Source organism: Coregonus lavaretus, assembly GCF_964263955.1.
Source record: "Coregonus lavaretus genome assembly, chromosome: 29".
In the NCBI taxonomy this organism is placed as follows: Eukaryota; Metazoa; Chordata; class Actinopteri; order Salmoniformes; family Salmonidae; genus Coregonus; species Coregonus lavaretus.
This window is the reverse complement of record NC_140016.1, coordinates 20,170,896-20,194,588: the sequence shown is the minus strand read 5'-3', so window position 1 is coordinate 20,194,588 and position 23,693 is coordinate 20,170,896. Positions and strand designations below refer to the sequence as shown.

The window sequence follows — 23,693 nt, the reverse complement described above, 5'->3', positions numbered from 1 at the left end:
TTCAGCTTTTATTTTCATTGTTTTTTATTTGTTTTTTCCTGTAAAGCACATTCCATGTCTGAAATGTGCTGTATAAATAAAGCTTGATTTGATTTGATTTGTGTGTGTGTGTCAACTGTTGCTAGCTTCTTTCCAGATAAGTTTGTACAGTTGGCACGACATGGTTGTGTTCTTGGGAGCATGTTATTGAGCCCAAATGTGGGTTTGTTCATGCTACAGACTTACTGTATGTGTGTGTGTGTGTGTGTTTGTCTGGTCAGACGTGAAGCTGATCCCTGGGAGTTTCCTGTCTCTGAACCCATGTGACCTGAGGCTCCAGCAGGTCCGTGTCACCCTGCAGGAGAACGGAGGTATAGCTTCACACACCCCAACACACTACACCAGTCTACATCCCTATCCCTCCACAGTGTTGGGGAAGCTACTCTGAAAACATAGTTTATGAAGCTACCAACTACTTCACACTGGATGAAGTTAAGCTACACTAAAGCTACCTTAAGAAAAATATAGTTTACTTAACTAAAGTTACTTTGAAATCTAGTTCACTAAATTCAAACTACTTCGTGATAAATTCTGGTATCTAAATCTGAAATGTCATAGACCACACATTGAAAGCTCAGATCACTCTGGAGTCAGGTGTTAACAGAATGGGTAACTTAGCCCATTAAACACAAAAACGAATCAGAATTAGGAAGGTCTGATGCCTACTTCACCCATATATATTTATTTTTTTGCAAAAAAATTAGTGTGTAGTTCCAGTAGGTAGCTACACGGCAAAAAAGTAATTAACTACTGAGAACACTACCAATATTTGAATTTAGTTTAACTACACCAGCTACTGCAAGGCATAGTTAGATTACTAGTTGAACCACATGTAGTTCACTACTTCCCAACACTGACCCTCCAGCATATACCCCTAGCCCAGACCAAGCTGGACACACTGGTGGCCCAGCAAAAGAGAGACATCGTCCACACCCTGAAGTGTGAGTGTGTGAACTTACAGAGAGAGGGAGTGTTTTATTTGTGGGTGTGCGCGTGTCTGTGTGCACACACCCTCTCTCTCACATCTAATCTGCAATTACAGCAGAGTTTCCCTCTGAGAGGCTCTAAATCTAAATTAGAAATGTTAATGTTTCCTGGTCCGGTCAGGTCAGCATGACTCTACTGTTAGATAGAGCTACACAGGAGCTGAGACAAATAACAACTCTGTTATCCTCCCAATGCTGTGCCCTTTCCCTCATGCACACACAGGGCTGGTTTAGAGATCCAGCTTGAATAAACACAGCAAACCCAACCAAAGTGTATTATTACTCTGACACAGTATTAAAGTGGAACTGACAGCATTTTAGCAACATGAAATCTGATTAAAATCTGTTTATATACACCCCCAGGAAGAATATTATACTTTTTTTTTCTTTTTCTTTTTTGACAAGCAAGCGCTTAGATACAGTGCTATGAAAAAGTATTTGCCCCCTTTCTAATTTTCTCTACTTTAGCATATTTGTGATACTGAATGTCATCAGATCTTCAACCAAAACCTAGTATTAGATAAAGGGAACATAAGTGAACAAATAACACAACAATTACATATTTATTTCATAAGCAAAGTTATGCAACACCCAATTCCCCTGTGTGAAAAAGTTATTGCCCCTTACAGTCTGGTTGTGCCACCTTTAGCTGCAATGACTCCAACCAAATGCTTCCTGTAGTTGTTGATCAGTCTCTCACGTCGCTGTGGAGGAATTTTGGCCCACTCTTCCATGCAGAACTGCTTTAACTCAGTGACGTGTGGGTTTTCAAGCATGAACTGCTCGTTTCAAGTCCTGCCACAACATCTCAATTGGGATTAGGTCTGGACTTTGACTAGGCCATTCCAAAACTTCCAATTTGTTGCTTTTTAGCAATTTTCATGTAGACTTGATTGTGTGTTTTGGATCATTGTCTTGCTGCATGACCCAGCTGCACTTCAGCTTCAGCTCACAGACGGATGGTCTGACATTCTCCTGTAGAATTCTCTGATACAGAGCAGAATTCATGGTTCCTTCTATTAAGGCAAGTCGTCCAGGTCCTGAGGCAGCAAAGCATCCCCAAACCATCACACATTTTACATTTACATTTTAGTCATTTAGCAGACGCTCTTATCCAGAGCGACTTACAGTTAGTGAGTGCATACATATTTTTATTTATTTTTATTTTTTCATACTGGCCCCCCGTGGGAATCGAACCCACAACCCTGGCGTTGCAAACGCCATGCTCTACCAACTGAGCTACATCCCTGCTGGCCATTCCCTCCCCTACCCTGGACGACGCTGGGCCAATTGTGCGCCGCCCCATGGGTCTCCCGGTCACGGCCAGCTACGACAGAGCCTTCATTCGAACCAGGATCTCTAGTGGCACAGCTAGCACTGCAATGCAGTGCCTTAGACCACTGCGCCACCACGCTTGACCTTTGGTATGATGTTCTTACTGTGGAATGCAGTGTTTGGTTTTCGCCAGGCATAATGGGACCCATCTCGTCCAAAAAGTTGACTCAAGTTTGCCAAAAAGCACCTGGATGATCATCAAGACTCTTGGAAGAACGTTCTATGGACAGATGATTCAAAAGTATAACTTTTTGGACGACATGGTTCCTGTAATTGATCTAATATTAGGTTTTGGTTGAAGATCTGATAACATTCAGTATCACAAATATGCAGAAGTAGAGAAAATTAGAAAGGGGGAAAATACTTTTTCATAGCACTGTATGGTCATTTTCATGTTTTCATAAATTCATATAATATTTGGGAATGATGTAGACTAAGGCATTTGTGAAAATTCTATAGCAATATAGAGTGGGAAAGCAGCCTTGCGTTTGGAAAAGTAATGGACACTGCAGTAAATAAAACCGAATAAAAACATCTCTCTTCCAGTAGGCTATAGCCAATCAGAGCTACAGTAGGCCTTTATGCAAATAAGCCATTTGCCACATGGGCCTGCCACCATTCACTTTGTACTTGACTGTGTGTTTACAGGCAGTAGCAACAGCACAACTTTAGATCATTAATACACAGTCGGCAAAAGCCACAAAATTCACCTGAATGGATTTCAGCAAATATGTAAATACCAGGGGTCCTCTTACATTTGGGAACTTTATAGTCCTATTGATCAAACAACTATGAAAAGGTAGGCTCTCTCTCCCTCAGTTATGCACATCAACAACAACAATATCAACAACTAATGCTAGCCAACTAATGCTAGCGAGATGAGCTAAAATCTAATGAGGGAACATTAGATAAACCTTTTCAGCTAGTTGGCTGTCAAAATTGCACTGATAAACGATGGGGGATATTAGCCTGCTCGTCCTTCTACAGCTTGCCTGCCAATGCATGCTTGTCCCAACCCACGTTTTGACAACTGAATGGGAACTTGCCCATTTGATCGATGCAAAATACATTTGATTAACAACTAAGGGTGTGTTTGTAAATTGCCTCCAGTGTGTCAGAGTGTTAGATTGTCTGTTCATAAATTCAGAGCGTTTCGCTCTCTGAGCGTTCAGAGCACACACTGCACTATTGACACTGGACGCTCTGGCCAAGGAGTAGGGTTGATCCGAGCGTTCCTAACAATTGCAGTCAAGCACCCAAGCTAGCTGGCTGAAGTTACTCTGACCATTTTACTCTCCCTAGCAGAGCTGGTTAGGCTGTTTACATGTTATCTAGAGCGTTAGTGACTAACTGTGCTGCTGGCAACAATTGAATTACTTTTTTTGCCAACGTTTAGTAGTGACAACGGTAATATTCAGCGGGTGTTGCGCGTTTGTAAATTCATCAGGTATTCTGCGCTCTGGCACACTCAGACAAGAGTGCTCTAAAATCGTACTAGATTCTACAAGTGAATTACGAGTGAATCTATAAATGTAAGAGATATGCTAACTGGATAACCGTTGTTCAGCATAGCTGACTAGCTAGCGAAGCGATTCACATTTCTTGCTAGCTAACCAAATTACACCTGCATCTCTAGCTGTAGCCACTGAAAAATTATATGAGGGGAACAGGTTGGTCACTCACCCACTCCTCCAATGGCATGACATCCTCCCAGCTAACGTTAGGCTCTGTATTTTTAGCTTGCTAAATAAATAGCTACATAAATAGATATGCTAGCCTATTAGCCACGTTATGACTGACTTGTGATCATTGCCCTTGCTAGTTTGATTGTATTGACATTCCCAGCCTTAGTTACATTAGTCAATTTTTGTCCAAAATATTGAGTAATTGAAACTGAAACAGCAGCAAACGACGTACCAGGCCAGCTGTGATTTACAACCTGATAGCAAAAAAAATTTGACTACCAAGAAATGTATTGGTGAATTATATTAATCATGCATTGAACTGCATCCATCTATTCTGCCAACAAGCCTTACTGTACGTCATGGAATTTTGAGTCAAATAGAACCTATTTTTAAAACCTCTTATAAAGTTAATTTTGTAGCATAAAATGGGAATTTTATATTTTTCAATGATATTATGATTTGCTGTTTGTTTCATATCTGCAAAGTAGTTAAAAAGCTGTCAGTTCCACTTTATTGTCTTATTGTATCCACTCTCAGTGTGGGCTGGATCATGTTAATCTAGGGGGAGTGTGTGTGCGTGTTTGTGAGACGGAAGCCCAGCTTCTCTAATCACACGGTCATTGATCGGGCTGAAACAGTTTTGCCAGAGCCGGCAGAACCTCGCTATCGGACCGTTAATGAACAACAGGTTGCTATCGACCCACCTATTGGCACGGTGTCTGGCGGGGCTGAGTCGATGGACAGGAGCGCACGGTTCTCCCCCCGGCCATCCAGCTCCCAGCAGCCTCTGTACTCTGAGCGCCGTGGCAGGAAAGGCCATGGAAATGTTAGCTATTAAAATCAGATCCAACTACAGTGGGGGAAAAAAGTATTTATTCAGCCACCAATTGTGCAAGTTCTCCCACTTAAAAAGATGAGAGAGGCCTGTAATTTTCATCATAGGTACACGTCAACTATGACAGACAAATTGAGATTTTTTTTCTCCAGAAAATCATATTGTAGGATTTTTAATGAATTTATTTGCAAATTATGGTGGATTTCTGGCTCTCACAGACCTGTAACAACTTATTTAAGAGGCTCCTCTGTCCTCCACTCGTTACCTGTATTAATGGCACCTGTTTGAACTTGTTATCAGTATAAAAGACACCTGTCCACAACCTCAAACAGTCACACTCCAAACTCCACTATGGCCAAGACTAAAGAGCTGTCAAAGGACACCAGAAACAAAATTGTAGACCTGCACCAGGCTGGGAAGACTGAATCTGCAATAGGTAAGCAGCTTGGTTTGAAGAAATCAACTGTGGGAGCAATTATTATGAAATGGAAGACATACAAGACCACTGATAATCTCCCTCGATCTGGGGCTCCACGCAAGATCTCACCCGTGGGGTCAAAATGATCACAAGAACGGTGAGCAAAAAATCCCAGAACCACATGGGGGGACCTAGTGAATGACCTGCAGAGAGCTGGGACCAAAGTAACAAAGCCTACCATCAGTAACACACTACGCCGCCAGGGACTCAAATCCTGCAGTGCCAGACGTGTCCCCCTGCTTAAGCCAGTACATGTCCAGGCCCGTCTGAAGTTTGCTAGAGTGCATTTGGATGATCCAGAAGAGGATTGGGAGAATGTCATATGGTCAGATGAAACCAAAATAGAACTTTTTGGTAAAAACTCAACTCGTCGTGTTTGGAGGACAAAGAATGCTGAGTTGCATCCAAAGAACACCATACCTACTGTGAAGCATGGGGGTGGAAACATCATGCTTTGGGGCTGTTTTTCTGCAAAGGGACCAGGACGACTGATCCGTGTAAAGGAAAGAATGAATGGGGCCATGTATCGTGAGATTTTGAGTGAAAACCTCCTTCCATCAGCAAGGGCATTGAAGATTAAACATGGCTGGGTATTTCAGCATGACAATGATCCCAAACACACCGCCCGGGCAACGAAGGAGTGGCTTCGTAAGAAGCATTTCAAGGTCCTGGAGTGGCCTAGCCAGTCTCCAGATCTCAACCCCATAGAAAATCTTTGGAGTGAGTTGAAAGTCCGTGTTGCCCAGCGACAGCCCCAAAACATCACTGCTCTAGAGGAGATCTGCATGGAGGAATGGGCCAAAATACCAGCAACAGTGTGTGAAAACCTTGTGAAGACATACAGAAAACGTTTGACCTGTGTCATTGTCAACAAAGGGTATATAACAAAGTATTGAGAAACTTTTGTTATTGACCAAATACTTATTTTCCACCATAATTTGCAAATAAATTCATTAAAAATCCTACAATGTGATTTTCTGGATTTATTTTTCTCCATTTGTCTGTAATAGTTGACGTGTACCTATGATGAAAATTACAGGCCTCTCTCGTCTTTTTAAGTGGGAGAACTTGCACAATTGGTGGCTGACTAAATACTTTTTTCCCCACTGTATAATATAGAGGGGCTAGAAATCCAGGGTTTAAGAACAAAGGTGTCATTGTACGCTGACGACTCAAGTGTCCTCTTAAATCCGCAATCTGGATCCCTGCACAGCCTCATAGAGGATCGAGATAATTTTTCTAACCTCTCTGGATTACAACCGAACTATGATAAGAGCCTCACAGTGGTGGTGTCATAATACCCATAAAACCTAGCGGTCAAACAGGGAAATGGTTCCAATTGTTTTTCCACCAATCATTTTTCCCATAGGGGATTTTAGAAACACTTAAAATAAGGGCTGTGTTTTGTGTAGACTTACCCTGATGTGAAGTTTTGATAACCCTGTAAATCTCCCTCGGACAAGGTGCCTTTTATCAATATATTCGGTTCTAATTACTCTCGGATTCGAACATTCTAATTAGCATCAAAGTAGACATAATGCAAAACTACAAATCTCTTCAAGCTCCTGCACGTAATCTCTAGCTGATACCTTTGCTAACAGGTATTGTGTCAATTTAAAACTTGCACAAGACAGTTCAGAGAATTGTCCATTTAAAGAAATGTAGCTTATTTATTCATTACTACATTTAGCTAACATTAGATAGAGATTCTTACCTTTGACTTGATTCGGCAGTCTCGTCCAGACAATCATGGCATTTGTAGTTCTTTATGATAGCCACATTAGCAACTAATTAGCATTTAATTACAGGCGAATAAATTGATAAAAGTCACCTTGTCCTAGAGAGATTTACACGGTTATCAAAACGTCACATGGTCTATCACACAAAACACAGCCCTTATTTCCATATCCCTGTGCCCAAGAACACCAAGGTAACCTGCCTAAATGACTAACGACCCGTAGCACTCACGTCTGTAGCCATGAAGTGCTTTGAAATGCTGGTCATGGCTCACATCAACACCATCATCCCAGAAACCCTAGACCCACTCCAATTTGCATACCGCCCCAACAGAGCCACAGATGACGCAATCTCTATTGCACTCAACACTGCCCTTTCCGACCTGGACAAAAGGAACACCTACGTGAGAATGCTATTCATTGACTACAGCTCAGCGTTCAACACCATAGTGCCCTCAAAGCTCATCACTAAGCTAAAGACCGCGGGACTAAACACCTCCCTCTGCAACTGGATACTGGACTTCCTGACGGGCCTCCCCAGGTGGTAAGGGTAGGCAACAACACATCTGCCACGCTGATCCTCAACACGGGGGCGCCTCAGGGGAGCATGCTTAGTCCCCTCCTGTACTCCCGGTTCACCCTTGACTGCGTGGCCAAGCACGACTCCAACATTAAGTTTGCCAACGACACAACTGTGGTAGGCCTGATCACCGACAATGATGAGACAGCCTATAGGGAGGAGGTCAGAGACCTGGCATTGTGGTGCCAGGACAACAACCTCTCGCTCAACGTGATCAAGACAAAGGAGATGATCGTGGACTACAGGAAAAGGAGGGCCGAGCACGCCCCAATTCTCCTCGACAGGGCTGTAGTGGAGCAGGTTGAGAGCTTCAAGCTCCTTGGTGTCCATTTCACCAACAAACTATCATGGTCCAAACACACCAAGACAGTCGTGAAAAGGGCACAACAACACCTATTCCCCCTCAAGAGACTGAAAAGATTTGGTATGGGTCCTCAGATCCTCAAAAAGTTCTACAGCTGCACCATCGAGAGCATCCTGACTGGTTGCATCCCCACCTGGTATGGCAACTGCTTGGCCTCCGACCGCAAGGCGCTACAGAGGGTAGTGCATATGGCCCAGTACATCTGGGGCCAAGCTTCCTGCCATCCAAGACCTCTATACCAGGCGGTGTCAGAGGAAGGCCCTAAAAATTCCCAAAGACTCCAGCCACCCTAGTCAAAGACTGCATGGCAAGCGGTACTGGAGCGCAGAGTCTAGGTCCAAAAGGCTTCTTAAAAAGGATCTGACCCTTTTTTTCAATATTCGCCTAAAATGACATACCCAAATCTAACTGCCTGTAGCTCAGGACCTGAAGCAAGGATATGCATATTCTTGATACCATTTGAAAGGAAACACTTTGAAGTTTGTGGCAATGTGAAATTAATGTAGGAGAATATAACACATTAGATCTGGTAAAAGATAATACAAACAAAAAAACATGCGTTTCTATTATTGTTTTTGTTCCATCATCTTTGAAATACAAGAGAAAGGCCACAATATAATATTGCAGTTTAGGTGCAATTTAGATTTTGGCCACTAGATGGCAGCAGTGTGTGTGCAAAGTTTCAGATTGATCCAGCGAAGCGTTGCAATACTGGACTATTTTGTTTCAAGTCTGCCCAAATGTGCCGAATTGGTCAATTGATACATTTTCAAGTATATAACTATAGAGAACATAGAAAAATGATATGGTAATACAAAATGTAAGTTTACACACTCCCAGGAATGTCATACATGTTGGATCATTAGCTTATACACTAACTTTCACACATCTAGATGGCCGGGCGGGGTGGGTGTGGAGCCAGAGACAGCAGGGGTTCAAACTGTAGAACCCAGTTCCTACATTTGATTATAAAAATGGATTTGATAAAACAAAACAATGCTACATTTTATCTCTGGGACCCTTAGGATGACAAATCAGAGAAAGATTACTGAATGTAAGTACATTATTTACCTTCAGTGGTGAATGTATCAAATCGTGATACGTTTTTTGTTGTTGTGCACTCTCCTCAAACAATAGCATGCTATTTTTTCACTGTAATAGCTACTGTAAATTGGACAGTGCAGTTAGATTAACAGGAATGTAAGCTTTCTGCCCATATAAGAGATGTCTATGTCCTGGAAAGTTTGCTGTTACTTACAACAGTCATGCTAATCACATTAGCGCACATTAGCTCAACCGTCCCGTATACGGGACACCGATCCCGTAGAGGTTAACAGCTTCTACCCCCAAGCCATAAGACTGCTGAACAACTAATCAAATGACCCCCCCCTGCTGCAACTCGCTGTTTATTATCCATGCATAGTCACTTTACCCCTACCTACCTACATGTACATATTACCTCTATTACCTCGACTAACCTTTACACCTGAACATTGACTCGGTACCGTACCCCCTGTATATAGCCTCGTTATTGTTATTTTATTGTTGCTCTTTTATTTTATATTTTATTTTATTTAGTCAATATTTTTCTTAACTCTTATTTTTCTTAAAACTGCATTGTTGGTTAAGGGCTTGTAAGTAAGCATTTCACGGTAAGGTCTACACCTGTTGTATTCGGCACATGTGACAAATACAATTCCTTTTATTATTTTAAATGTTTCTAAAATCCCCTATGGGAAAAATTTATGGTGGAAAAATGATTGGAACCATTTCTCTGTTTGACCTCAAGGTTTTTATGGGTATTATAACTCATACTGTGGTACTCTATTGGATCGCTAAAAAATAACACATTACTGTGTACTTTATCAATAATATGGTCTGATGGTGAAGTGGACATACTCGGTATTCATATCCCTAAAGAAATAAAGGAACTTACTACAACAAATTTCAACAGAAAATAGATACCATGGAAAGGTAAATACCTTTCAATTTGTGGAAAAATCACCCTGATTAATTCTTTAGTCATATCCCAGTTTACCTATTTACTTATGGCCTGCCCATGCCGAATGATTTGTCTTTGAAATTATTTGAGCAAAGATTATTTCGCTTTATTTGGAAAAGCAAGCCAGGCAAAATTAAACGTGCTTATTTATATAATTGTCACGCCCTGACTTATGGGACTCTAGTATGTTGAGTCAGGGTGTGGAGTTCTATGTTGTATTTTCTATGTTCTCTTTCTAGGTTGTGTATTTCTAAATTTGGCCGGGTGTGATTCCCAATCAGAGGCAGCTGTCGCTCGTTGTCTCTGATTGAGGATCATACTTAAGTAGCCTGTTGGCACTCATTAGTGTTGGGATCTTGTTCCGTGTAGAGGCTTATATTGTGTTCAGCCTGAGGACTTCACGTTACGTTGTTTTGTTCGTGTGTTTATCGTTTAAATAAACATGTACGCATTTCACGCTGCGCGTTGGTCTGACCCATTCTTAAACGAACGTGACAGAAAATCCCACCAAAAATGGACCAAGCAGCGTGCCCAGGAGCAGACATCCTGGACATGGGAGGAGATCCTGGACGGAAAGGGATCCTGGACATGGGAGGAGATTCAGGCTGGGATGGATCGCCGTCCTTGGGAGGAGACAGTGGAGGCCCAGTTTAGAGAGGCGCAACGGCAACACAGAAGGCGCCGGCCGAGGAGGAAGCCCGAGAGACAGCCCCAAGAAAAAAATGTTGGGGGGCTAAAAGGGTGGTCGGGGATCGATGGAGAAGAGCCCCGACCACTGCACTCGTGGGGGCTCAGGGAGGAGTCCTCACGGGAGGAGGACTGGGCGTGGAGAGTGAAAGACTGGTACAGTCGGAGATCTCTAATGTCAGTTCCCAGTCCGGTACACCTTGTGCCTGCGTCTCGCACCAAGCTATTGGTGCGTGTGCCCAGTCCGGCCCGGCCCGTTCCTGCTCCTCGCACCAGACTAGTGGTGCGTGTTCCAAGTCCAGTACGGCCCGTGTCTGCTCCCCGCACCAAGCCAGTGGTGTGTGTTCCCAGTCCGGCCCGGCCCGTTCCTGCTCCTCGCACCAGACCAGTGGTGCGTGTTCCCAGTCCGGCACAGCCCGTGCATGCTCCCCGCACCAAGCCAGTGGTGCGTGTCCCCAGTCCGGCCCGGCCCATACCGGCTCCCCGCACCAAGCCAGTGGTGCGTGTCGCCAGTCCGGCCCGGCCAGTTCCTCCTCCTCGCACCAAGCCAGTGGTGCGTGTTCCTAGTCCGGTCCGGCCCGTGCCTGCTCCTCGCACCAGACCAGTGGTGGGTGTGTCCAGTCCGGCACGGCCCGTGCCCGTTCCACCGGTGCCTGGTCCGGCACCGGTCAGCTGCTCCACTCCGGAGCCAGAGCAGTCCGCTCCACTGGTGCCTGATCCAGCTTTGCAGTGTGTGTGCAAAGTTTCAGATTGATCCAGTGAAGCGTTGCAATACTGGACTATTTTGTTTCAAGTCTGCCCAAATGTGCCGAATTGGTCAATTGATACATTTTCAAGTATATAACTATAGAGAACATAGAAAAATGATATGGTAATACAAAATGTAAGTTTACACACTCCCAGGAATGTCATACATGTTGGATCATTAGCTTATACACTAACTTTCACACATCTAGATGGCCGGGCGGGGTGGGTGTGGAGCCAGAGACAGCAGGGGTTCAAACTGTAGAACCCAGTTCCTACATTTGATTATAAAAATGGATTTGATAAAACAAAACAATGCTACATTTTATCTCTGGGACCCTTAGGATGACAAATCAGAGAAAGATTACTGAATGTAAGTACATTATTTACCTTCAGTGGTGAATGTATCAAATCGTGATACGTTTTTTGTTGTTGTGCACTCTCCTCAAACAATAGCATGCTATTTTTTCACTGTAATAGCTACTGTAAATTGGACAGTGCAGTTAGATTAACAAGAATGTAAGCTTTCTGCCCATATAAGAGATGTCTATTTCCTGGAAAGTTTGCTGTTACTTACAACAGTCATGCTAATCACATTAGCGCACGTTAGCTCAACCGTCCCGTATACGGGACACCGATCCCGTAGTGGTTAACAGCTTCTACCCCCAAGCCATAAGACTGCTGAACAACTAATCAAATGACCCCCCCCTGCTGCAACTCGCTGTTTATTATCCATGCATAGTCACTTTACCCCTACCTACCTACATGTACATATTACCTCTATTACCTCGACTAACCTTTACCCCTGCACATTGACTCGGTACCGTACCCCCTGTATATAGCCTCGTTATTGTTATTTTATTGTTGCTCTTTTCTTTTCTTTTCTTTTATACTTTATTTTCTTTTATTTAGTCAATATTTTTCTTAACTCTTATTTTTCTTAAAACTGCATTGTTGGTTAAGGGCTTGTAAGTAAGCATTTCACGGTAAGGTCTACACCTGTTGTATTCGGCACATGTGACAAATACAATTCCTTTGATTATTTTAAGTGTTTCTAAAATCCCCTATGGGAAAAATTAATGGTGGAAAAATGATTGGAACCATTTCTCTGTTTGACCTCAAGGTTTTTATGGGTATTATAACTCATACTGTGGTACTCTATTGGATCGCTAAAAAATAACACATTAATGTGTACTTTATCAATAATATGGTCTGACGGTGAAGTGGACATACTCGGTATTCATATCCCTAAAGAAATAAAGGAACTTACTACAACAAATTTCAACAGAAAATAGATACCATGGAAAGGTAAATACCTTTCCATTTGTGGAAAAATCACCCTGATTAATTCTTTAGTCATATCCCAGTTTACCTATTTACTTATGGCCCTGCCCATGCCGAATGATTTGTCTTTGAAATTATTTGAGCAAAGATTATTTCGCTTTATTTGGAACAGCAAGCCAGACAAAATTAAACGTGCTTATTTATATAATTGTCACGCCCTGACTTATGGGACTCTAGTATGTTGAGTCAGGGTGTGGAGTTCTATGTTGTATTTTCTATGTTCTCTTTCTAGGTTGTGTATTTCTAAGTTTGGCCGGGTGTGATTCCCAATCAGAGGCAGCTGTCGCTCGTTGTCTCTGATTGAGGATCATACTTAAGTAGCCTGTTGGCACTCATTAGTTGTGGGATCTTGTTCCGTGTAGAGGCTTGTATTGTGTTTAGCCTGAGGACTTCACGTTACGTTGTTTTGTTTGTGTGTTTATCGTTTAAATAAACATGTACGCATTTCACGTTGCGCCTTGGTCTGACCCGTCCTTAAACGAACGTGACAATAATGAATACGAGTTCGGTGGACTAAATTATTTTAATTTTAAAAGCATTAAACCTCTCACTAAAAGCATCAGTCATACAACATTTATACTTAAACCCGAACTGGTTCTCCAGTAGATTAATACGAAAGGCTCACCCCTTGTTCAAAAGTTGCCCTTTCCCTTTATCCAGATTACAACCTAATTGAAAATGGTACCTTTTCCAAAATATCGCCCTTCCTAAAACGAGCCATACAAAGCTGATTGCAATTCTAACAAATAATGGTTAAATTCAAATATACTAATTCATAAAAAATAAAAAAAAACATTATTTATGGTAAAAATATATATATATCTTTGTTAATGATATTATGAATAGGAAAGGTGGAGTTTTTTATGTCAAATGTGCAGTTAACAAACATATATGGAAATGTATGCTCTATCCAAAATAACAACCAACTGATTGCATTATTACCGCAAAAATTGAGGAGGCAAGTGGAAGGGGGGAGGAGGTAGGGAACTTGTTTGTCTGCCCTTTATTAAAGAGCCAAATTGACAACAAAAAATATATACCAGTTTACTTAAGGACCAAAACGCCATACAGGTTGAAAAATAGTTGGGAAGAGATTTTCGATGTGCTGATTCCGTGGCACATGGTTTATGAACTGATACGCAAAACAACGCTTGATTCAAAAGTTAGAGTTTTTCAGTTTGAATTACTATACAAAATTCTTGCCACAAACAGAATGTTATGTATATGGGGCATACAACCATCTCAGCTATAGGCCCAAAACATTTTTAAAAAATGGGATGTGGTGACAAATGATTTACACACATTGTAAATAAATTGTTGTTTATCTTTTAGGATAGTTGATTTACATTTTTTCATTGACTAGTGTAACAGGACACATATGATGTAGTTATTACTATAGGTTACATATTTGGCCTCATCAACTTTAAGTTAATTGTTCAAACTTCACAGTAATTGGCTTAAGAAATCAAATCTACGTAGCCAAACAAAAGGCTGGAATCAACAGCTGGTGCAAGGCAGCAGCATGAACAACAGTTGAATGAAATTAGAAATGTTTGATACGTGAATTGTTTGAAGAAATTAACATTTATGTATTCTCTGCTTCAAAGCCCTTTAGAGATGATTGTTCTATTTGATTGAAGTGCTTTGTGTGCAGTGGAATGTGAAAAACAATTTTAGGCTTAGCCGTCTTTATGCTTATGTCATCCCCTGGGTGTTTCACTGGAGATACATTCATTTATGTGTGTGAACATATGTTTAATTTGCATGTTGAATAGCATGTTGAATATGTTTATTTAATGTGGGTGTGATATGCCCAGTTGGGCTGTGTGCTAATACAGTGCCTTGCAAACGTATTCATCCCCCTTGGCGTTTTTCCTATTTTGTTGCATTACAACCTGTAATTTAAATTGTTTTTTATTTGGATTTCATGTAATGGACATACACAAAATAGTCAAAATTGGTGAAGTGAAATGAAAAAAAAAAAAACTTGTTTAAAAAAAAAAAAAAAAACTGAAAAGTGGTGCGTGCATGTCATGCGTCAGTGTGTAGCGGTAGGATGGAGTCAGGCGCAGGACACAGAACTTAGTCAACGACGTACTTTACTTGTCAAAAGTAAATAAACATATCTTCCACACAGGGAAGAAAATACCGACTCACATGTCAATGACAACAAAACAACGAACAATCACGCACAACACCATGAGAGAACCAGAGGGTAAAATAGGGAAACAAATTATCGTAATTGGAACCAGGTGTGTGCAATATAGACAAAACAAGTAGAACACAGAAACATAGATCGGTGGCAGCTAGTACTCCGTGACGACGAACGCCGAAGCCTGCCCGAGCAAGGAGGAGGAACTGTGACAGTACCCCCCCCCCCCCCCCCCCCCCCCTTGACGTGCGCCGATACCGGCCTCGGGGACGGCCAGGAGGACGCGGAGCAGGGCGAGTCGGATGACGACGGTGGAAATCCCTCAACAGGGAGGGATCGAGGATGTCCCTCCTAGGAACCCAGCACTGTTCCTCCTGACCGTACCCCTCCCACTCCACGAGATACTGCAGGCCTCCCACCCGACGCCTCGAATCCAGGATGGAACGGATCGAGCACGCCGGTGCCCCCTCGATGTCCAGTGGAGGCGGAGGGACCTCCCGCACCTCAGACTCCTGGAGCGGACCAGCTACCACTGGCCTGAGGAGAGACACATGGAACAAGGGTTTAATCAAATTGGGAAACATATTATCGTAATTGGAACCAGGTGTGTGCAATATAGACAAAACAAGTAGAACACAGAAACATAGATCGGTGGCAGCTAGTACTCCGGTGACGACGAACGCCAAAGCCTGCCCGAGCAAGGAGGAGGAGCAGCCTCGGCTAAATTCGTGACAGTGCATATGTATTCACCCCCCTTGCTATGAAGCCCCTAAATAAGATCTGGTGCAACCAATTACCTTCAGAAGTCACATAATTACTTAAATAAAGTCCACCTGTGTGCAATCTAAGTGTCACATGATCTGTCACATGATCTCAGTATATATATACACCTGTTCTGAAAGGCCCCAGAGACTGCAACACCACTAAGCAAGGGGCACCACCAAGCAAGCGGCACCATGAAGACCAAGGAGCTCTCCAAACAGGTCAGGGACAAAGTTGTGGAGAAGTACAGATCAGGGTTGGGTTATAAAAAAATATCAGAAACTATTATTAAAAAATGGAAAGAATATGACACCACAACAAACCTGCCAAGAGAGGGCCGCCCACCAAAACTCACGGACCAGGCAAGGAGGGTATTAATCAGAGAGGCAACAAAGAGACCAAAGATAACCCTGAAGGAGCAGCAAAGCTCCACAGCGGAGATTGGAGTATCTGTCCATAGGACCACTTTAAGCCGTACACTCCACAGAGCTGGGCTTTACCGAAGAGTGGCCAGAAAAAAGCCATTGCTTAAAGAAAAAAATAAGCAAACACGTTTGGTGTTCACCAAAAGGCATGTGGGAGACTCCCCAAACATATGGAAGAAGGTACTCTGGTCAGATGAGACTAAAATTGAGCTTTTTGGCCATCAAGGAAAACGTTATGTCTGGTGCAAACCCAACACCTCTCATCACCCCGAGAACACCATCCCCACAGTGAAGCATGGTGGTGGTAGCATCATGCTGTGGGGATGTTTTTCATCGGCAGGGACTGGGAAACTGGTCAGAATTGAAGGAATGATGGATGGCGCTAAATACAGGGAAATTCTTGAGGGAAACCTGTTTCAGTCTTCCAGAGATTTGAGACTGGGACAGAGGTTCACCTTCCAGCAGGACAATGACCATAAGCATACTGCTAAAGCAACACTCGAGTGGTTTAAGGGGAAACATTTAAATGTCTTGGAATGGCCAAGTCAAAGCCCAGACCTCAATCCAATTGAGAATCTGTGGTATGACTTAGATATTGCTGTACACCAGCGGAACCCATCCAACTTGAAGGTTTCTGTTTTTTTGTCTTGTTTCTTGTTTGTTTCACACACAAAAATATTTTGCATCTTCAAAGTGGTAGGCATGTTGTGGAAATCAAATGATACAGACCCCCAAGAAATCCATTTGAATTCCAGGTTGTAAGGCAACAAAATAGGAAAAATGCCAAGGGGGGTGAATACTTTCGCAAGCCACTGTAAGTGTGTATTTAAACTGTGTGTGTGTGCAGTCCCTAAGGTGGTGAACTCTACCTGTTCCTCGTACCCTGAGAAGAAGGAAGAGGTGGTGAGGAGAGTGCAGGATGGGCCTACTGAGGGACCTAAACTACAAGCCTTGAGGTTAGTCTCTCTCTCTCTCTCTCTCTCTCTCTCTCTCTCTCTCTCTCTCTCTCTCTGCCTCTCTCTCTCTCTCTCTGCCTCTCTCTCTCTCTCTCTCTCTCTGTGCCTCTCTCTCTCTCTCTCTCTCTGTGCCTCTCTCTCTCTCTCTCTCTCTGTGCCTCTCTCTCTCTCTCTCTCTCTCTCTCTCTGTGCCTCTCTCTCTCTCTCTCTCTCTCTGTGCCTCTCTCTCTCTCTCTCTCTTTCTCTCTCTCTCTGTGCCTCTCTCTCTCTCTCTCTCTCTCTCTCTCTCTGCCTCTCTCTCTCTCTCTCTCTCTGCCTCTCTCTCTCTCTCTCTGTGCCTCTCTCTCTCTCTCTCTCTCTCTCTGTGCCTCTCTCTCTCTCTCTCTGTGCCTCTCTCTCTCTCTCTCTCTCTGTGCCTCTCTCTCTCTCTCTCTCTCTCTCTGTGCCTCTCTCTCTCTCTCTGTGCCTCTCTCTCTTCCTCTCTCTCTCTCTGTGCCTCTCTCTATCTCTCCCTCTCTGCCTCTCTCTCTTCCAATTCAAAGGGGGTTTATTGGCATGGGAAACGTGTTTACATTAAACAAAAGTGAGAAGGCAGAAAACAACATGAAAATGTAATCAAAGCTACAAACAGAGAAAGCAGATAACTATTTCCTGGTTATCATGTGGATCGTTTTCCCTTTGTGGATATTGTTTTTGTAGACTCTTTTAGTCTTTCTGTAGACTTCAGTAGTCTGGTTCATACACAGTCCACCAAGCCACTCTCACTAAGCAGGCCAATAATGCTGTACAGCCACAGGCTAAAACAGATATACACCACATTACCAAAAGTATGTGGACACCTGCTCGTCAAACCTCATTCCAAGATCATGGGCATTAATATGGAGTTGGTCCCCCCTTTGCTGCTATAACAGCCTCCACTCTTCTGGGAAGGGTTTCCACTAGATGTTGGAACATTGCTGCAGGGACTTGCCTCCATTCAGCCACGAGCATAAGTGAGGTCGGGCACTGATGTTGGGCGACTAGGCCTGGCTCGCAGTCGGCGTTCCAATTCATCCCAAAGGTGTTAGATGGAGTTGAGGTCAGGGCTCTGTGCAGGCCAGTCAAGTTCTTCCACAGCAATCTCGACAAACCATTTCTGTATGGACTTGTCATGCTGAAACAGGAAAGGGCCTCCCCCAACTGTTGCCACAAAGTTGGAAGCACAGAATCATCTAGAATGTTGTATAGTTAAGATTTCCCTTCACTGGAACTAAAGGGGCATAGCCCGAACCATGAAAAACAGCCCCAGACCATTATTCCTCCTCCACCAAACTTTACAGTTGGCACTATGCATTGGGGAAGGTAGTGTTCTCCTGGCATTCGCCAAACCCAGATTTGTCAGTCGGACTGCCAGATGGTGAAGCGTGATTCATCACTCCAGAGAATGCGTTTCCATTGCTCCAGAGTCCAATGGCATTGCGCATAGTGATCTTAGGCTTGTGTGCGGCTGCTCGGCCATGGAAACCAATTTCATGACGCTCCCGACGAACAGTTCTTGTGCTGACGTTGCTTCCAGAGGTAGTTTGGAACTCGGTAGTGAGTGTTGCAACCGAGGACAGACGATTTTTACGCACTACGCGCTTCTGCACTCGGCAATCCCGTTCTGTGAGCTTGTGTGGCCTACCACTTCGCGGCTGAGCTGTTGTTGCTCCTAGACGTTTCCACTTCACAATAACAGCACTTACAGTTGACCTGGGCAGCTCTAGCAGGGCAGAAATTTGACAAACTGACTTGTTGGAAAGGTGGCATCCTATGACGGTGCCACGTTGAAAGTTACTGAGCTCTTCAGTAAGGCCATTCTACTGCCAATGTTCGTCTATGGAGATTGCATGGCTGTGTGCTCGATTCTATACACCTGTCAGCAACAGGTGTGGCTGAAATAGCCGAATCCACTAATTTGAAGGGGTGTCCACATACCTTTGTATATATAGTGTACCTAAGACAATTGGTAGAGATTAACTTGTGGCCAGTGTATTTCTTATCCCCCACAGTGTGTGTGTTGGCCAGGCCCAGCTCTTCCTTACCCACATCTCTGGGCCGAGCTGAGGAGAGAGCAGGTGGTCCACTCTTCAGACTGGATCCTTCATAAGAAAGTAACAAATGTTTCCTGGCTGTATTCACCAGAAAGGAGGAGGAGGGGGAGGGAGGGAGGGAGAGAGAGGAAGGGAGGGAGAGAGAGGGAGAGGGAGAGAGGGTGGGAGAGAGGGAGAGAGAGAGAGAGAGACCCCTGTTGTGATACACATGTACTTGTGTCTTCCTATAAATGCTTCAAGCTAGACTGTGTATTGCTCTAGGATAAGACCCAATGTACTGTTTATTATCATATAACTAGCCCACCACTATCATCAGCAGTATGGCCATGGCTAATGTCCTCACTTATCTGAGCCACTGGGAGAGACAGCTCCCAGAATCCATTGAGTGCGCTCTCCCAGCCTCTGTATGACCCATCTGGGCTGTAAAGACACATGGAAAGTCCAGTCTCAGTGCTGAACACTACAGGGCTATAAGTGTTTGGCTGCAGACTTGTTTGTTTCCTTAGTCGATCTGTTTGATGTTCAAAGAGCTGTTAGGAGAGAGAGAGAAAGACCCCCATGAGTACCCTCCCTGGGGGTCGCAATGTACTCCTCTCTCCTCCCCTTCTCCGGACCCCCCTATGATGCACTGAGCCGTACATATCCATTCACACATCCATTGACTGATCCCTCGTTCATGTCTGAGAGAGAGGAGAGGAACTCCCCGGTCCTCCACATGCTTTCATCTGGCCACAGAAATAGCACCACGCAGCTGAGCGAGAGAGAGAGAGAGGTACACCTATACAAGGCAGGACCCTAAAGGACATCGCCCTCAACCGCAGCCCCAACACCTCACACAGGAGCAACAGATCAACAGACAGCGAGACACTCTCCCAGACCTGCTCAGCAGGCTCTGCTCACACTTACTGGTCTGAGGCCAAACCACATGTCTAACAACATTGGACACTTTATGGAACACAAAGCCTTCACTATCTCATCCTGGAATATCCAGGGCCTGAGGTCATCAGCCTTTGGTCTAAAGAGCAGGAACCTGGACTTCACCAAAGAAATCAGAAATACAGACATTGTCATCCTACAAGAAACATGGTATAGAGGAAAAGGACCCACTGGTTGCCCTCTAGGTTACAGAGAGCTGGTAGTCCCATCCACCAAACTACCAGGTGTGAAACAGGGAAGAGACTCAGGGGTTATGCTAATTTGGTATAGAGCAGACCTAACTCACTCTATTAAATTAATCAAAACAGGAACATTTTACATTTGGCTAGAAATTCAATAGGAAATTATCTCAACAGAGATCCCCAAAATGTAATGAAGACAGCTTCTCCATCCTGGATGGGGAAATCAATCATTTCCAGGCCCAGGGATATGTACGAGTCTATGGCGACCTAAATGCCAGAACTGGACAAGAACCTGACACCCTCAGCACACAGGGGGACAAACACCTACCTCGAGGTGACAGCATTCCCTCCCCCATATGCCCCCCTAGGCACAACTAAGACAACATAACCAACAAAAACAGGTTACAACTCCTGCAGCTCTGTCACATGCTGGGTATGTACATAATCAATGGTAGGCTTCGAGGGGACTCCTATGGTGGTACACCTATAGCTCATCTCTTGGCAGTAGTACTGTAGACTAATTTATCACTGACCTCAACCCAGAGTCTCTCAGAGCGTTCACAGTCAGCCCACTAACACCCCTATCAGATCACAGCAAAATCACAGTCTACTTGAACAGAGCAATACTCAATCATGAGGCATCAAAGCCAAAGGAACTGAATAATATTAAGAAATGCTATAGATGGAAGGAAAGTAGAGTGGAAACCTACCAAAAAACTATTAGGCAACAACAAATTTAATCGCTTTTAGAAAACTTCCTGGACAAAACGTTTCACCTTAATAGTGAAGGTCTAAACTTGGCAGTAGAAAACCTAAACAGTATATTTGACCTCTCAGCTTCCCTATCAAATCTAAAAACCTACGCAAATTAACAACAAAGAAAAATGGTTTGATGAAGAACGCAAAAACCTAAGAAAGAAATTGAGAAACGTATCCAACCAAAACATCGAGACCCAGAAAACCTGAGCCTTCACTATGGTGAATCCCTAAAACAATACAGAAATACACTACGGAAAAAGAAGGAACAGCACGTCAGAAATTAGCTCAATGTAATTAAAGAATCCATAGAGTCTAACTACTTCTGGGAAAATAGAAAAACACTAAACAAACAACAACAAGAAGAGTTATCTATCCAGAATGGAGATGTATGGATAAACCACTTTTTTAGCCCTATAACAAAGAACAAACAGCAAAAACATATACATGATCAAATACAAATCTTAGAATCAACTATTAAAGACTTTCAGAACCCACTGGATTCTCCAATTACATTGAATGAACTACAGGACAAAATACAAACCCTCCAACCCAAAAAGGCCTATGTTGTTGATGGTATCCTAAATGAAATTATTAAATATACAGACCACCCTGCACACCCTAATTGACAAAGAAACAAAACAAAACAAAACAAAGGCAAAGTCTTCTCATGCTTTGTTGATTTTCAAAAAGCTTTTGACTCAATTTGGCATGAGGGATCTTCTGCATAGATTCTGTCAGACCTGGGCCCTGACAGTAAATCTCAGTAAAATAAAAATAACTGTGTACCAAAAAAGGTCCAGTTGCCAGGACCACAAATACAAATTCCATCTAGACACCTTTGCCCTAGAGCACACAAAAAACTATACATACCTCGGCGTAAACATCAGCGCCACAGGTAACTAGCTGTGAATGACCTGAGAGACAAGACAAGAAGGGCCTTCTATGCCATCAAAAGGAACATCAAATTCGACATACCAATTAGGATCTGGCTTAAAATGCTTGAATCAGTTATAAAACCCATTGCCTTTTATGGTTGTGAGGTCTGGGGTCCGCTCACCAACCAAGTATTCACAAAATGTGACAATCACCAAATTGAGACTGTATGCAGAATTCTGCAAAAATATCCTCAGTGTACAACGTAAAACACCAAATAATGCATACAGAGCAGAATTTGGCCGATACCCACTAATTATCAAAATCCAGAAAAGAGCAGTTAAATTCTACAACCACCTAAAAGGAAGCGATTCCCAAACCTTCCATAACAAAGACATCACCTACATAGAGATTAACCTGGAGAAGACTCCCCTAAGCAAACTGGTCCTAGGGCTCTGTTTACAAACACAAACAGGCCCCACAGAGCCCCAGGACAGCAACACAATTAGACCCAACTAAATCATGAGAAAACAAAAAGATAATTACTTGACACATTGGAAAGAATCAACAAGAAAACAGCAAACTAGAATGCTATTTGGCCCTAAACAGAGAGTACACAGTGGCAGAATACCTGACCACTGTGACTGACCCAACATTAAGAAAATCTTTGACTATGTACAGACTCAGTGAGCATAGCCTTGCTATTGAGAAACGCCACCAAAGGCAGACGAGAGAGAGAGAGAGAGAGAGAGAGAGAGAGAGAGAGAGAGAGAGAGAGAGAGAGAGAGAGAGAGAGAGAGAGAGAGAGAGAGAGAGAGAGAGAGAGAGAGAGAGAAAGAGAGAGAGAGAGAGAGAGAGAGAGAGAGAGAGAGAGAGAGAGAGAGAGAGAGAGAGAGAGAGAGAGAGAGAAGGGCAGCTATAGAACAACAGTAGAGCAGTCAGAACCTCTCTAATGAGAACAGAGAGGCTGAGCAGAGAGCTGCAGCCTGGTGGACACACACCCATTGGCTGCATGGTAGGGGATGCTCCATGTGTCTTTCATTCTGTATGTCCTTTGTACTGTAGCTGTAGGAAGTAGAACCAGGCTGACAGACAGTACAGGCCTGAGTGTAAGTGTCATATCATACTAAACAGTATAGTACCGCCTGGAGGTTCTCATCCACAGAACCCAATGGAAGAGAACGTTCAGTTCAATGCTGTCACAGGCCCCAGATCTCTTTTTTGAGAGTATTATGATGAGTGACTAGGCTGTCTATGTTGATGTGGAAGACTGGAGATGTGTGTTTCTCTCATAGCAAGGCTATGCTCACTGAGTCTGTACATAGTCAAAGCTTTCCTTAATTTTGGGTCAGTCACAGTGGTCAGGTATTCTGCCACTGTGTACTTTCTGTTTAGGGTGAAATAGCATTCTAGTTTAATCTGCTTTTTTGTAAATTCTTTCCAACGTGTCAAGTTATTATCTTTTTGATTTCTCATGATTTGGTTGGGTCTAATTGTGTTGCTGTCCTGGGGCTCTGTGGGGCCTGTTTGTGTTTGTAAACAGAGCCTCAGGACCAGCTTGCTTAGGGGGCTCTTCTCCAGGTTCATTTCTCTGTAGGGGATGGCTTTGTTATGGAAGGTTTGGGAATCGCTTCCTTTTAGGTGGTTGTAGAATTTAACTGCTCTTTTCTGGATTTTGATAATTAGTGGGTATCGGCCAAATTCTGCTCTGTATGCATTATTTGGTGTTTTATGTTGTACACTGAGGATATTTTTGCAGAA

At 43.4% G+C, this 23,693-nt stretch overlaps 1 pseudogene across 1 annotated transcript in view; it reads left to right on the top strand.

Moving 5' to 3' along the window:
* The window catches only part of LOC311104600 (putative methyltransferase NSUN7), a 49,928-nt pseudogene extending 26,918 nt beyond the window's left edge, over positions 1-23,010 (top strand). Inside the window, exons 7-10 of the transcript in view lie at positions 261-350; positions 918-980; positions 17,002-17,110; positions 22,998-23,010. The product of the transcript in view is annotated as a putative methyltransferase NSUN7 (transcript). The remainder of the gene's footprint in view (positions 1-260; positions 351-917; positions 981-17,001; positions 17,111-22,997) is intronic.
* The last annotated feature ends 683 nt before the right edge of the window (positions 23,011-23,693 follow it).